The sequence below is a fragment of the Lactuca serriola genome, chromosome 4 (genome assembly GCF_051521515.1).
Source record: "Lactuca serriola cultivar US96UC23 chromosome 4, Lser_US96UC23_V15, whole genome shotgun sequence".
Classification (NCBI taxonomy): Eukaryota; Viridiplantae; Streptophyta; class Magnoliopsida; order Asterales; family Asteraceae; genus Lactuca; species Lactuca serriola.
In genome coordinates, this window is record NC_136411.1 from 262632387 (window position 1) to 262645985 (window position 13599).

A 13599-nucleotide genomic window follows, 5' to 3' on the forward strand; every position below is an offset into this window, starting at 1 on the left:
TCTTATTCACAATGGAACATGGGAGCTTGTTCCAAAAACAACTCAATCTCCTATCGGATGCAAGTGGATCTTTCGCATAAAACGCAACCCGGATGGTACCTTCTCCAAATACAAAGACAGACTAGTAGCCAAGGGTTTCTTACAACAATATGGAAAAGATTATTTTGACACCTTCAGTCCCGTCACAAAACCGGTAACAATTCGTACGGTCCTTTCCATTGCGCTTACACACAATTGGCCACTTCGTCAGTTAGATGTCAATAATGCCTTCCTCCATGGCACTCTTCATGAAGAAGTTTTCATGTCTCAACCTCTCGGTTTCACCTATCCTGATTTTCCTAATCATGTCTGCAAACTAAAAAAATCCCTCTATGGCCTCAAGCAGGCACCTCGTGCATGGTACCTTGAACTTACCTCCTTCCTTATCTCGAGTGGTTATAAGAAATCCTTAGCTGATCCGTCTCTCTTCATATACAATTCTCATGGTGTCATTAGTTATCTTCTAGTATACGTTGATGACTTTGTACTTACTGGTAACAATCCTGCTTTTCTCGAGTCCTTTGTATCCTCCCTAGCCAAACGTTTTTCCATCAAGGATCTCGGTCCACTCCACCATTTTCTTGGGGTAGAGGTCATTCCTGTCTCGTCTGGTTTATTCTTGTCTCAACATCGTCATATCCATGACTTGCTTGCACAATTCCATATGGAAGGTGCCAAGGAAGTCATAACTCCTCTAAACTCCTCAGTCTCTCTCACCTTGCAAGACGGATCCGCAAGCACAGATCTAACACAATATCGACGACTTGTGGGCTCCCTTCAGTACCTGGCATTCACTAGGCCCAACATCTCATTTGCGGTTAACAAGCTCTCTCAATTCATGCATGCACCATCTGAGCTTCATTGGCAGTCCCTCAAAAGAGTCCTACGCTATCTTAAAGGCACTATTCATCATGGTTTGTATCTACACAAGAACTCTACTACTCATCTTACTGCCTTTTCGGATTCAGAATGGGGAGGTACTGAGTGTGGGGGTCGCTCCACAACTGCTTATCTACTATTTTTGGGGTCTAATATTATCTCCTGGGGCTCCGCAAAACAAAAATCGGTCTCACGGTCCTCTACAGAGGCAGAATACAAGGCACTTGCAAATGCTGCTTCCGAAGTCATGTGGGTTCAAAATCTGTTACTTGAGCTTGGTATCAAATCCAATTCCGCTCCTACTCTTTTTTGTGATAACACCGGGGCTACCTATTCATGTGCAAACCCAGTCTACCATTCACGCATGAAACACGTAGCCCTTGACTACCACTTTGTTCGGGAGAAGGTGCAAGATGGTTCTCTTCTTGTTCGTCATGTCAACACATTTGATCAACTGGCTGATGCTCTCACCAAACCACTATCTCATGGTCCATTTCAGCGATTACGTTCCAAGATTGGCGTATCCGATGGATCCTCCATCTTGCGGGGGCGTATTAACCGATAATATATTTCCTAAATATATTATCACGTGATCCATAAGTCAATATTATTTAGTCAAGTCTAGCATGTTTATCTCCTGTATAAGATCCTTTATTATCTCCGTTAGGTTGTAATCTTTGGCTATAAATCGCCTCTCTGTTGTACACTATATTCATTAATTCAAATACAAAGCTTTTGATTATAAGTTCGAGCTCGAGACAAGTTAAAGACACGACTGGTTAAAGAATGATCCCAATACATGAAGGTCTGACCGGTTGAATTGAAACAAAGTACATCTAATTTACTTTGTTCCACATTTAAGATGTGGATCTCTCTACTAGTGATAAGTTAAAATAAAGTGATAAGTTTGTAGGGATACTATCACTTTGTAGGGATACAATGTCATTTTCCCATTATAAAATAAGGGTTTCTACAAGTATTAGAAATCCTTAATGATACGGACCTTAAAGGAAATGTACACTACTTTTTCAAGGATCGACATATTTTCCACTTATTTTACATAAGTGTTGACTATCTAATATGTTTTCTAAAGCAACTTGTAAAAGTAATCATTGAAATATTTAGTGTCAAATATGATTCTAACTTAAGATTGCTTAAGGTTTGCATACACCTTTCCATAAAATTTTGGTTGTCACAACTCCTCTTTAGTGTCAAATATGATTCTACACTACACAACGTAAGAGACAAGATGTAACGACTGTAATTTACTTTGGTCAATGACGTTAATTTTGATTACTTGAATATTAATTATCGTAAATGATTTCATGTTATGGTAGTAAGTAGAACTAAATTAAATAAAAATGATGTTATTTAATCTGGTAATAATTAGGATAAATAAAATACATTTATTAAAGGAATAAATAAAGTGTAAGAGTTGAATTGTCATTCTTGAAAGTATTTCATGCAATTTGTTTGGATTATGGGGTTTAAAGTGTCATTGTGGAAACGCTTAGGGACTAAGGATGTAAATATGTTTAATAACTCCCCATTAATTACGAAGAACTGAACGAACATTAATCTCCTACGTCTGTTACTCACGACGTCTCGATTACTATTCCTCCACCCTATAAAATCAATCGTATCTCCTTCCTTGGGGAGCTGCTGCATATGCAACACTAGTGAGAAGAGGGAAGATCGGGATTGCATCACAAGAATGTTGATTCAATCGATTGTCATTTTTATGAGATACGAACATACAAACATTGAAGCTTTTATTTTAATGCCAATGTTTGAGATGATCAGTTTGTCAATTGGCTGTGACTTATGTACGGAGAGAAGTTCTGTTGAAGGAGGGTTATAGTATAAAAGTTCTATGTTTGTGGTACTAATGCGACCATTAATCCATTACTAACATCCTACCTGATGAGGTAAGTATTCTGTTGCGATGATATATATATATATATATATATATATATATATATATATATATATATATATATATATATATATATATATATATCAAAATTTTATATATTATACTCCCATTATCCCGTATACAAATAATTTATGTCATGAAAGCGTGTAAGAATTATTTTATAATCTGGCCTAAACTATTTATATCATTATTATATCAGTTTTATTAATCTGTAATTAATTAATCTAATTATTTAACTTATTGATTTTCCCACATTTACAAGCAGGTCCTCCAATCTTTATGATGGGCAAAGTTGGTCCCTGTGCATAAATATATAATACGTAGGTTATCAGAAATTGAATCGGTTGGTGCCTTCTTCCCTGTTATTTCACGAGAACACATCTGTGTGTTCAATAGACCGCTCACTGGGAAACCGTCAAGAACACATATCAATCAATTAACCCATCCTAACTGAAGTCAATCAACAAATCAATTGAAGGATAACATTGATGGCAGGCTCTTCTTCATCAAATCAACAATCGATTGGTTCAAGTATGTAATTTCTGTCTACATCTTTGTACTAGATACATGGGATATTGATCCTTTTCTGTTTAATTGATTAACATGTGGTATCAGAGCGGTTTTAATCCCATGATTATGATTCCTTAATCCTATCAATCGATTGTCTGTGTCACCCAATTGTTCGATGTATACTGTTAGTCGAACGGTTCTCAAACTTTTTTCATTCATTATTGATTTCAATTTGTGTTATGTGCATCTGGATTCCCGATTTCTTCAAACTGTATGGAACACTGAAATTATATGCGACTTTAATTTCCTGTCAATTTTTTTTTCAATTCTTTGTTCCATATATTCAATGAAACATATCATCGGAAATTGAAATCAGATAACAACAGGATATCAAATTGCCTAACTGAAGTGGATTTCTTTTTGAACATATATTCTTAATATTCAATTTTCCATCAGTGTATGGTCATCAGAAACATATATTCTGATTCCTGTTATGAAATTGATGCCTTGTTCTTGACATGACAAATTGCTTATATGGGATGATGTTAAACCTGATGGATTCACACGTTGAAATTGTAAAACATTGTACACAAGTTTGTTTAATACACTGAATTTTGTCAAATTTGTTATCTTGCAACTTCTGTATTGCTTGACAGTAACCGGCCCAACGAATGGTTTCTTTTATCAATATAGAAGTCTAATAATATCGTATTATGAAACTATTGAAATTATTGTTCAATTTGCCCAACGGAAAGTCGAATGATAATTTTGAACAAATTAATGTTTAACATAATTAGAATATAGGTTGTATTTTATCCAACGATAAAGCATGACTTATATGTGTTTTCAATAAGATTATTTGTATCTCACAATTTAACTACTTCACTTGACCAACGTTGAGTTAGTAGTTAAATTATGAAACAATTATCAATAATTTTGTTTTGTGTTCTTATTAGTTAATTTATTTATTTATTTTGTTTGTACCCATTAATTCTTTTTTTTTTTGTTTCTTATTGATAAAGAGCCTAATTACACTGATACTGAAATTTCAGCCGCCTTGGTTGGTCACACCGGATTACTTTCAAACATTGACCCACTTAATGGGACGAACTATTCCTCATGGATTGAGCAAGTCAAAATAGCACTTGGAGTGATGGAATTAGACTTTGCATTAAGGGTTGATTGCCCCTCACCCTTAACTGATAAATCTACAACTGATGAAAAACGTGTTTTTGATTAGTGGGAGCGATCAAACCGCATGTCTCTAATGATCATTAAAAACTCCATATCATCCGCTATCCGTGGTGCAATTCCTGATTCTGAAACAGCCAACGGATATCTTGAGTCGGTTGAGGAGCAATTCAAGGGTATCTCTAAAGCTCATGCTAGTACTCTTATCCTTAAAATGCTCACAACTAAATATGATGGATCTGGTGGTGTCCGAGAACACATAATGGTAATGAATGACATGGCCAACAAACTTAAAAGTATGGAGATGGAAATTTCTGAAGGTTTTTTGGTTCACTTTATTATGACCTCCCTCTCGGCTCAATTTGGGCCATTCATAATTAACTATAATACCCAAAGGGAGAAATGGAAGATGAGTGAACTAATAGCCATGTGTGTTCAAGAAGAGGAACGTTTAAAAATAGAAAAACCCAATGTTGCTCATCTCACCACCACCGACTCAAACAAGAGGAAGTTCAATAATGGTGGAAAGGGTTCCAACAAGGGGAATAAATCCAATTCCGGTCCCAACAAATCTCAGAAAACTGGTCCTAGTACAAGTGGAACTAAAAAAGAGGTTAAGTGCAAATTTTGCAAGAAACTTGGCCATACCCAGCATAACTGCCCGAAGTTTAAGGAGTGGTTAGCAAAGAAAGGTACGCTTATTAATTACATGATTTGTGAATCTTTTTCAATTAGTGTACCTTCTAATACTTGGTGGATTGACACGGGATCAATGGTTCATGTTACAAATTCATTGCAGGGATTCCATACAAAGAAACTATTGAAAAGCAACCAACGGACCATTAAAGTCGGGGACGGAAATGAAAAGAAGGTTGAAGCTATAGGCATTATGGTGTTATTATTAGATGGAGGACATGAAATGGTCCTTAAAAACACTTTATATGTACCTACTATTACTCGAAACTTAATATCTGTATCTAAATGTAAATATGATGGATATGGCTTTAACTTTGATGACGATGATGTAATAATATCTCGTTTTAAATCTGTGGTTGGTTTCGGTAGATTAGAGGGAGACCTCTATAAATTAAGACTTGATAATGAATTCTCGGAATCCTTATTGTCTATGAATGTAAACTTTTGTGAATGTAATAACAATAATAAAAGGAAAAGAGATAATGAAAAATCATCCCGATTGTGGCATAAACGTCTAGGTCACGTATCTAAAGAAAGGATGACACGCCTCATAAAAGATGGAATCATTGAAAATCTTGATTTTTCAGACTTTGACCCGTGTGTAAATTGCATGAAAGGTAAAATGATCAATAAAAATAAGAAAGGCGCAAACCGTAGTTCAAGCTTACTTGAAATAATTCACACGGACATTTGTGGACCTTTCCCTTCCGGTTTGGGAGGATATAGATCTTTTATTACTTTCATTGACGATTATTCACGTTATACCTACTTGTACTTAATTAATGAAAAATCCGAATCACTTGAAATGTTTAAAACCTTTAAAGCTGAGGTTGAAAATCAACTTGATTGTAAAATAAAAGTGGTAAGATCGGATAGGGGTGGAGAATATTATGGCCGACACACAGATGTTGGTCAAAGCCTTGGACCATTTGCTGATTTTTGTAAATCTCATGGCATAGTAAATCAATTCACCATGCCAGGTACCCCCTCAACAAAATGGAGTTGCAGAAAGACGCAATCGCACCCTCATGGATATGGTGCGTAGCATGATTGCAAACTCAAGTCTTCCGGAATTTCTATGGACCGAGGCGTTAAAAACAGTCGTACACATTTTAAACCGTGTTCCATCAAAATCCGTCCCTAAAACACCTTATGAAATATGGACGGGTAGGAAACCCAAACTAAATTATTTTAGGGTTTGGGGTTGTCCGGTTGAAGCTAAGGTCTATAACCCACAAATCAAGAAATTAGACTCAAAGACAATATCTTGTTATTTTGTGGGTTACCCTGAGAGGTCTAAGGGTTACCGGTTTTATGCCCCTACACATACCACTAGAATAGTGGAGACCCGATACGTCGAGTTTCTAGAAAACGGAGACAATAGTGGGAGCAATAGTTCAAAGATCCTTGAACTTAATGAGGAATCAACACTAAATCAAACACCTAATATCTTGGTGCTGATACCCATAACTGTTCAAGAATCAACACCAACAACAACACCGACACCTCAACATGAGGATGTTGATCAAATAGAACCTGAACCATTACATCACGAAATCCCACATAATGATGAGACCGTTGAAGAAACTCAACAACCATTGAGGAGGTCACAAAGAGAAAGACGACCCGTGAATTATGATGACTTTGTCACTTACTTGAATGAGGTTGACTATGATTTAGGTCAAATTGAAGATCCAACCTCATATAACGAGGCCATGAATAGTGATTATTCACATAAATGGATTGAAGCCATGAATGACGAATTGAGCTCCATGCGTACAAATGACGTTTGGGAACTTGCAGAATTACCTAAGGGCACTAAAGCTGTGGGTTGCAAGTGGGTTTTTAAAACAAAGTTAAACCCAAATGGAAACATTGAACGCTTTAAGGCTCGATTAGTGGCTAAAGGCTTTACTCAAAAGGAAGGCATTGATTATAAAGAAACCTTTTCACCTGTATCAAGAAAGGAATCATTAAGAATTGTCTTGGCACTTACAGCTCACTTTGATTTAGAGCTACATCAAATGGATGTCAAGACTGCCTTCCTAAACGGCGATCTCTACGAAGATGTATATATGGTGCAGCCCGAAGGTTTTAAGGACAAGGGTAAAGAACATCTCGTATGTAAATTAAAGAAGTCAATCTATGGGCTGAAGCAGGCTTCCCGTCAATGGTACTTAAAATTTGATAAAGTCATGAAACGCTTTAATTTTATTAAAAACCCAGTAGATCAGTGTATATACTTTAAGCACAGTGGGAGAAATTTCACAATCCTGGTATTATATGTTGATGACATAATCATTGCTAGTAGTAGCAAAGACATGTTATTTGAGACCAAACGCTTCCTATCAAGTAATTTTGACATGAAAGATCTTGGTGAAGCTTCTTATGTGATTGGTATAGAAATTCATCGAGACAGAGGAAGTGGGACTTTAGGATTGTCTCAAAAGGCCTACATAAATAGGATTCTTAATAAGTACAATATGCAAAATTGTGCACCTACTGTTGCCCCTGTCGTAAAAGGTGATAAATTTGGCTCTTATCAATGCCCCAACACGGAAGCTGAACGTGAACAAATGAAACTTATACCATATGCTTCGGTCGTTGGGAGCTTAATGTATGCTCAAGTTTGTACCCGACCCGATATTGCTTACATCACTGGTATGCTTGGTCGTTATCAATCGAACCCGGGATTAGACCATTGGAAAGCAACCAAGAAGGTGTTGCGTTACTTGCAAGGAACTAAAGAATACATGCTCACTTATAGAAGATCAAATCTTTTAGAGGTCGTGGGATACTCAGATTCTGACTTTGCTAAATGCAAATATGATAAAAAATCAACTGGAGGGTACATATTCTTGCTTTCAGGAGGACCTATATCTTGGAGGAGTCGCAAGCAAGAGCTCACTACTACTTCAACTATGATCGCTGAATATGTAGCATGTTATCATGCCACATGTCATGCTATGTTGCTGCGAAATCTTATTGGTGGGCTCAAAATTGTTGACACCATTACAAGACCACTGAAGCTTTATTGTGACAATAGTGCCGCTGTTAGTTTTTCTAACAACAATAGTTCAACCGGTGCTGGATTGTATCTCGATACTAAATACCTATTTGTTCGAGAAAGAGTGGAAGAAAATTGCATAACCGTGGAGTATATTAATACGAGTGACATGTTGGCGGATTCACTTACTAAAGGACTACCGCCTAAGACTTTTATTGAGCATGTAGCGAGAATGAGCCTAAGAGGAAATCTCGCTTAATGTCACATAATACTATGCACTACTACATGTAAGCGCTTACAGTTCTATCTTTCACATGATTTATTTATTTTTGCTCTACAAATTCATGTTAACATTAATTTTTATGGAGCAGATATGATAACCATAAAACCTTAAGATATATTTTGTGAAAGTGTTGAGGTATAATCGATGGGGATCTCATGTCTTTTAAGGTATGTATGATTGTATCTTTTTGCTTCAATGTTTTGCGAAATATATATCCTAAATGGATTGATAAATGGCCAACTTATTTGATATAAATAATTATACGGCCAAGTGGGAGAATGTAAGAATTATTTTATAATCTGGCCTAAACTATTTATATCATTATTATATAAGTTTTATTAATCTGTAATTAATTAATCTAATTATTTAACTTATTGATTTTCCCACATTTACAAGCAGGTCCTCCAATCTTTATGATGGGCAAAGTTGGTCCCTGTGCATAAATATATAATACGTAGGTTATCAGAAATTGAATCGGTTGGTGCCTTCTTCCCTATTATTTCACGAGAACACATCTGTGTGTTCAATAGACCGCTCACTGGGAAACCGTCAAGAACACATATCAATCAATTAACCCATCCTAACTGAAGGCAATCAACAAATCAATTGAAGGATAACATTGATGGCAGGCTCTTCATCATCAAATCAACAATCGATTGGTTCAAGTATGTAATTTCTGTCTACATCTTTGTACTAGATACATGGGATATTGATCCTTTTCTATTTAATTGATTAACAAAGCGTAGATTGCCTAGAGAAGTTGGCTTCAATTTTAATAATCCCACGACATGAGTTTTAAAATTAAAACGGAAATACAATAGTAAACAAAAGAGGAGGTGAATATATGATAGTTCAGCCAAAAGAAAATTTAATAGTACTAAAAACAAGCAAGAAATAAGAAACACAATTGTAAATAAGTTGTTGCCAATCAGTTGTAATAAAAGGGATTATTAAGACACATGCAAACTTGATTTTTTTTTTTGAAACAACGAATAATATATTAGATAAAACTGACACCCCTGACTAGCAAGTAACTAGCAGGGGAGCAATAAGCAAGAGAGTACAAAGTATTTTCAGAAACAAAAGGGAGAGGAGAGCCACTCGTCCCATGAGCAAATACCACTTTTACTTCTATATTTAATCCAAAAGTATGTCACAGATTTGACCTGCTTAGCACCGGAAAGAGGGTTGATGAACACTTGCTTGAATACTCGGTCATTTCGAAATTTCCATAGGTTCCAGACAAGACTATAGCAGATAGTAAGAAAGCGATCTTTCATTTTGGGACCAGTACCACAGTTTGCAACCAATCCAGTAAGTTCTTCCAGGCTATTGAACGAGTAGTTGTGTACACTGCACCATTTGAGAATTCTCTCCACTACAGCTTTAGCGAATGGGCACCTTGCCAAGATATGATCGGTATCTTCTTCTCGATTGATACAAGCACCACATATAGTGGTTTGAATATCAATGCCCCAATTGCGTAGTCCCACCAACGAAGCTATCTTTTTTTTTTGAATAGCCCTCCACATAAAGCAATTGACTTTGGTTGGTACATCTTTGCTCCAACTAATTACTGGAAAATTATGAGACGTGACTAAGCCACAATCAATTTTCCGGCTTAGATCACCTACCTTGAACACCCCATCAGAGGCTAATGAGGATACCCAAGTATCTTCGCCATTGACCAGTCGAACCAATGATATGTCTCTGTGGAGATTTACCATATTGATAGTGAGTCCTGACTCGTGAGGGAAAGATCTCCACTGACCTTCAAAGTTCCTATTGTAGAATCTATCGTTGATAGTGCATTTTTTTCATTGTTTCTAGAGCATATCTGGAGGGATGTTTGGTTTTTAAATCAGTCAACCCAATCCACTTGTCTGACCAGAAATGGGTGTTGGCACTAGATTTAATGTGCTATTTGAATATATCGTCAGGTTCCAGATTGTGTTTCTTCAGGTCCTTCTTTGTAGCCGTGATGTTTTTCCAACCCCCACTAATTTTCCTGTTAGCCAAGTAGTTGTGAGGTTTATTATTAAGATTATGAATACTTCTAATGGTGTGATTCCATAGAGAGCCTCCTTCTTTTTCCAATCTCCACCACCATTTGACCATTAAACCAATGTTTAGGGCCCGTATGGACCCCACGCCAAGTCCCCCATTAGATTTTGGAGAGATGACTTTATCCCACGAAACCCAGTGAATTTTCTTTGTGTCATTGTCTCCCCCCCATAAGAACTTCCTATGAATTTTTCTAATGCCTCCGTAACCGCCACAGGTGCCATGAATAAGGAAAAGTAATAGGTCGGTAAGTTTCCTAGTACGGATGTGATTAGAGTTAAACGTCCGCCAAAAGATAATGTTTTGGATTTCCAAGAGGACAATTTAGCTTGAAATCTGTCAATGATCGGTTTCCAGTTTTTAATGAGATTCATGTTTGCTCCCACAGGTACACCAAGATACTTGAAAGGGGATGAACCCGCTTCACATACTAATATATTCGCCCAACTCAAGGTCTCACTCACTGAAGCCCCAATTCCGAATACTCTTGATTTGTGGAAATTTACTTTTAACTCGTATGAGACGTGAAAACATTTCAAGATTCTAGCTAGTTTTTTGAGGTTGGATCTAGACCATTCCCCCACGAAAAATGCATCGTCAACGTAAAAACAGGTGAGTGAGGATGGGTCCACCGGAGGGAAATTGAAGACCTTTAAATATCCCTTTTTCTTTAGCATCCATCAAAGCTGCATTGAGACCTTCCATTGCAATTATGAAAAGAAATGGGGATAGAGGGTCGCCTTGACAGACACCTTTCGATATCTTAAACTCTTTCGTCGGGGACCCATTGATGATGACCGAAGCACGGGATGAATGTAGATGGCCCCGAATCCATAATCGCCATTTATTCCCAAATCCCATCTGTGAGAGAATGGAGTCCAGATATCCCCAGTTTATTAAGTCAAATGCTTTATCGAAGTTGACTTTGGACAACAAGATTTTTTTCCAACCTTCTTGGCCCACGAGTATAATTAATTTATTACTAAGGGTCCATCTAGGATGTTTCTTCCTTCCACATAAGCAGACTGAACATCACCTATAATGTTGCTGATGACCGTTTTGAGACGCATAACCAAGATCTTTGAAATAATCTTGTACATACATCCAATGAGACTAATGGGACGGTAATCTGTAAGAGAAGATGGGTCTTTCACTTTAGGCACGAGTGTTATGAATGACAAATTGCAACCTCTAGAAATGGTACCAAATTTATCAAAATGAAGTACAAAGTTCTTTACATCAATCTTAAGAGTATCCCAGTAGGTTTTGATGAATTTAAACGTGAATCCATCAGGCCTAGGAGCCTTCTCGCTACCACAAGCCCATACTGCTTCTTTAACTTCATCTATATTGAAAGGGGCTTCTAGTTTAATTGCCTCCATCATGGTTAGTGTTTTCAAGAACGGACTAATAATCTTAGGCCTGAAATTGTGAGTTTCAGTGAATTTATCTTTGAAAAATTGGAGAGCTTTGCTTTTGACTTCATCCACCGATGATACCCATTTTCCATTCGCTATCAACCCGTTAATCTTGCTTTTGCTGCTTTTTCCATTTATATAGCCATGAAAGAACTTTGTGTTTTCATCTCCATCTACAACCCATCGAGCTTTTTGTTTCATATCCAACACCGCCATTTTTTCCAATTCAAGAATTTTTTTTGAAGACTATGGCTGCTTAAGATGTTTTAGTTTGGCGCATAAGTACATATTTGGGTTTCCTTAGCCTACAAAGTTTATCCATGCTTCCTTTACAGTAGTGTCAACGCTATCTTTTAACATCCATGAGTTAAAAAGTTTAAATGGGGGTGGTCCAAAGTCAGTAGCTTGAGAGATTAAGGATATAGGACAATGATCAGATAATTCACGAGGATGGGCAGTAACAATCAGTGAAGAGAAAGTGTTGAGAAAGTTTGTACAAGCAAGAAACCTGTCGAGTTTAATTAGCTTGGCTCCCATCCTAGTCATGTATGTAAATTTTTCTCCACCCATGTTGAAGTCTCGAAGCTCCGCACCATGAATGAATTTATTAAATGCTGATGCACTGATAGGGCAAAATAGAGAGTTGAACCTCTCATCCATTCTTCTCACCGCATTGAAGTCGCCAAAAGCATCCCAGTTTCCAGGTTTCGATCTTTTAATCAAGATCAGGTCATTCCATAGTTTCTTTTGTTCACCTATGTCATGTGGTCCATATATATTTGAAAAAATCGTATCCTCCATGATGCCAATCCAAGTACCGATGATGATAAGATAATGATTTGATTTTATTACCTCCTTTTTCTAGTAACAGTTAGTATTCCAAATTGAAATGATACCCCCCGATCGTCCATTTGAGTTGACCCCTTCATAATCAAAGTCTTGGCTTAACCAGCACCCCTGAATGTCTATATTCTCGTGATCGATCAGTTGAGTCTTGTGAAGCCCTAAGAAGTTGGTTTTGTGAAGGTACTTTAATCTTCTCACCCAACTCAGGTCACACCCCAAAACCAAGAACGGCGGAAACGTTCTGGGGGTGGAGGACGTCATGTACAGTATCACAACAATGAAAAGTAGTAAACAAGCAACAACATCATCCATTGCATTAATAATATAATTTTAATACAAGTGTTCTGACAAATTATGATAGACACTAAAGTATAATCAAAATGAAAGATGAGTCTTGAACGAGCTCCATCTTCTCTAAACATTGCATCGGTACCTGTCTATTGATGACCTGAGGATACAAGTAATTTTGAAAGCGAGTATCAACTTAAAGCTGGTGAGATCATAAGTATTTTAGTGTCTTAATTTGTATGAAAGTATTTGTATGTATACGAATTGTAAGTATTGAAAATGTATATGAACTGTAAGTATAAAAATGTTTTGTAAAACAACTGTAATTGTTTGAAAAACCCTAGAAATCCCTATGATTCCTACTATTATATAAGGGTGTCTTCTACCAAGACCTAACTGCTCTGAATGTAGCCTTCTACCAAGACCTAACTGCTCTGAATGT